Source organism: Meriones unguiculatus, chromosome 17, assembly GCF_030254825.1.
Source record: "Meriones unguiculatus strain TT.TT164.6M chromosome 17, Bangor_MerUng_6.1, whole genome shotgun sequence".
In the NCBI taxonomy this organism is placed as follows: domain Eukaryota; kingdom Metazoa; phylum Chordata; class Mammalia; order Rodentia; family Muridae; genus Meriones; species Meriones unguiculatus.
In genome coordinates this window covers 53,611,166-53,614,874 of record NC_083364.1, presented here as the reverse complement: position 1 = coordinate 53,614,874, position 3,709 = coordinate 53,611,166, and the positions used below count along the sequence as shown (strand labels likewise).

General features: G+C 39.6%; 1 pseudogene; it reads left to right on the top strand.

Moving 5' to 3' along the window:
- Window positions 1-513: 513 nt before the first annotated feature.
- LOC110556023 (large ribosomal subunit protein eL6-like) lies at window positions 514-3,021 on the top strand (annotated as a pseudogene).
- The last annotated feature ends 688 nt before the right edge of the window (window positions 3,022-3,709 follow it).

Sequence of the window (3,709 nt, the reverse complement as noted above, 5' to 3'; positions counted from 1 at the left end):
TTATCTATCATATATATATCAACCTATCAATCTACCTACCTATATCTACCTATAGACTTATCTGGGCATATGTACTTTTTTAAGATCAGGAAGAATTTTCCAAGTTCATTTGTACAATTTTCTGTTTTGTTTTTTTTTATTATTTTTTTTTACTTTACTCATACTTTAACGAAGCGTCTGGGATTGTCAAAAGTACAAATAAGCACGGTCCTTAAATACATTATTATATTTAAACTGTGTTAATCTAAACTGTATCTGTCATATAATCTACATGTTTTAAAAATCAGTAACAATAACCTAATAAAAATGTATGTGCAGTTTAAATTTATGTAAAAATGACAGTGTGAGGTATTTCATACGGTTGGTTATGTGCTCATATCTTCCATATGGGATCAAGGGCATATGCTCAGTTTCCCATTATCTATCTTGAGTTTTCTACATGTTCTCTCTGCAGGAAATGCTTCCACGGTTAATAAGAGACTATTAGACTAGTCCTCTTTTCCATCTTGCAAGATGGTGGGTGAAAAAGCCGAGAAGCCTGACACAAAGAAGGAACCTGCAGCTAAGAAGCCTGGAGGTGATGCTGGTGCCACTGGCGACCCTGCTGCTGCTGACCCCAGAAGGGGAAGCCCTATTGCAGCCAAAACTGTGTCCGGGTTAGAAGAATTGGCAGGTACTCCTGATCTGCTATGTATTCCAAAAAGACCTTCTACAAGAGGAAATACTCAGTGGGAAAGTCCAACATTGGAAAGAAGAAGAAAAAGAAGTTGCTTGTTACTGTTACAAAACCAGTTGGTGGTGACAAGAATGGTGGCACTCGGGTGAGGAAGCTTTGAAAAACGACTAGGTGTTATTTTACTGAAGACAAGCCCCGGAAGCTGCTGAGCCATGGCAAAGAGCCCTTCCTTCCGCACGTGGGAGATTTCGTGCCAGCACCCTCCGGGGACCATCCTATCATCCTCACTGAGTGCCGCCGGGGCAAGAGTGGTTCTCCGGAAGCAGCTCGGCAGTGGCTTGCTACTTGGGACCTCTTTCTCTCAACACTGTTCCTTTGCGCAGAACGCACCGGAAGTTTGTCATCACCACCTCTGCAAAAGTGGATTATCAGCAAGGTTAAAATCCCCAGACACCTGACTGACACTTATTTCAAGAAGAAGTAGCTGCGTAATTCCAGGCAAAAGTAGGGCGACATCTTTGACACAGAGGAGGAGAAATAGGAGATTACAGAAAACCGTGGAGTCACATATTTTGTCAAAGATCAAAGTTGTTCCTCAGCGGCAGGGCTAACTTCGATTTCAGTTCTCCCTGACAAGCAAGATGGATGTATCCTCACAAACCGCTGTTCCAAATTGCTAACAATCTAACTAAACCGCTTCATACATTAAAAAAAAAAAAAAAATTCTGTTGCGCGCATGCACACACACACACACACACTCACGTGAAAGCAGAGAGAAACATTGCTGGCTCTATTGTCCTTCTTTAAACCTTACAGACTTACAGAAAACCATTATAATTAGAGACGGTTTTCACAGAAGGAAGACATGGAAGGGTCAGGTAGTGAACAACAAAGGTAGCTTGGACCCTTACCACTTCTCAGAAAGGCTGTTTCAAGCCATGAGAAAAGCTCACTCAAAACGGAAAAAAAAAAAGAAAAAAAGAAAATTTAACTGTTCCAGAGACTCTGATTCTTGAGGTGCAAGGTATATTCAAGTTGTAATTTCTCGAATATTCTACTTGTTTTCTACTGACTTTGCCAGTAATTAAAACATTTGCTTTCTAAACTTCACTCTCTATGTTGTCTACATGATTACCATCATTTACAATCTGCTAGTAATTATATTGATAAATAGAAACATAGGTAACAGACTAAATGAATACATGTTAGAGCAATAGGAAATATTGTCCACTTAATCTTACATGGAAATCTTATGACTTATAGACGTATTTCATTAGCTACATCACGGCTTTGTATGAATGCATGTGCTTTCTAGACTTAAACGCCATTAAAATTCAACATATGTTTCACTCATGAAACACAGCAGTGTAAATGGTTTATGCTTCATAATTCATAAAATGTTTCAGAGCACAAATATTTCCAATGACATGAAAAAGGAGCATGCTGTTGAATGCAGCATAGGAAAGCAATGTCGCTATTATTGTACATAATACTAATCAGTATGGGACAGGTTTTTATATAAATTCTTAAACATGGAAAATAAGGAGCTGGGGAGGTGACTCGGTTGGTAACGTGCCTGTCACATAAACGCTAAGACCTGCATATGGATCCCAGCAGCCACATAAAAGTCAAGTGCAACAGCTTGTGTCTGTAATGCCAGGACTACAAGGAAGGTAAAGGTTTGAGGTCACAGTGGCCAAGAAGCCTAGCGAAGTTCATGAGTTCCGGTTCTCTGGAGAGGTTACATCCAAACAATGAAGGTAAGGAGCAAGTAGGAAAAACATCTAACTTTGACTTGTTTCTACACATGAATACACGCCAACCTGTACTTGCATCCAGGCTCACAGATGCATGTACGCACACGCACACAGACAGACACCTAAGAATGAGAATGAGCTTTAAAAAAGAAAGGTAGTTTGCAAAACTGAGTGTCTGATAGGGTGGTGGAGCAAGGCTAGAGGAACTTTAGCAGATGACAATTGTAAAATGGAGTCTAAGCACATGAGCTGCCGGAGAAACATACTTTCTGAAACTCAATTATAAAATTTAATTACCTTTCTCCTGAAACCTACTCTTAAAATGCTGACGTTATTAAGAATGTATTACCCATAACTATGTAGAGCACAGCAAATTATAAAAGGGACCCAGCGCAGCCCACACACTTCGACCCTGTGCCTCCCCCATTCAGTCGCCCTGTGTGTGCATTCCAGTTCATTTGTGACTAATTGGCAATGGCCTCAGCACAAAAGAAGTGTATTCTATTAAACTAGAAATTTTCCTAACTGTTTAACAGGACAAATGTCTTCTCTAACCTGGAATCCATTTTTCTTCTGTTTGCTGAGTGAAACCTTGCTTGCCTGTGCTGTTCTTAGGAATAAAAGCACAAGAAACTGATCAATATAGCAATCAAGGTAATTCAATAAGACACTTTTTATTTGTTTGCCACCATGTACTTGCTACAGAGACAAACACTGCCATGCTGGGAAATGCACTAAGGCAATGTGAGAGATCATTTGGGCGCTTGAAGTTGCTTTAGAATCTTGTCCTTTGGTCTATATGCATAGATCCCAGCACCATCAATTGAAGCTATTCACAGACAGGAAGAAAATGTCTCCTTTAGGTTAATGTGGTTTTAAACTCACTATGTGATTTCTCTGTTGGAAATGTGGCTAGTTTCATCTAGTCCAAATTGGGGATATGCATAGCTGCTTCTTTTTGCCTTGGGACAGTAATAGAAACTAGATGTTTCATTTTAATGCATTTCCCCAGTTGAAATTGTGTAAATAAATAGATTGGGGACGATTTAATGAAATCGGCAATAGCCCGCAGCCAGCTTGAGACTCTGTGCTAACCACTTGGCATAATCAACTGTCTAAGAAATTGAAAGTCTCATTTTGAAATTTGATCATGAGATCTGAGAAGTGGACGTCTGTGAGGTGCTGATAGAATATCTGCATTTACACAGATTAGGTCAGATGACATAGCAACAAACTGGGAACTTTTAAACAATGAAAAGAAACTATGTAGGTTCAG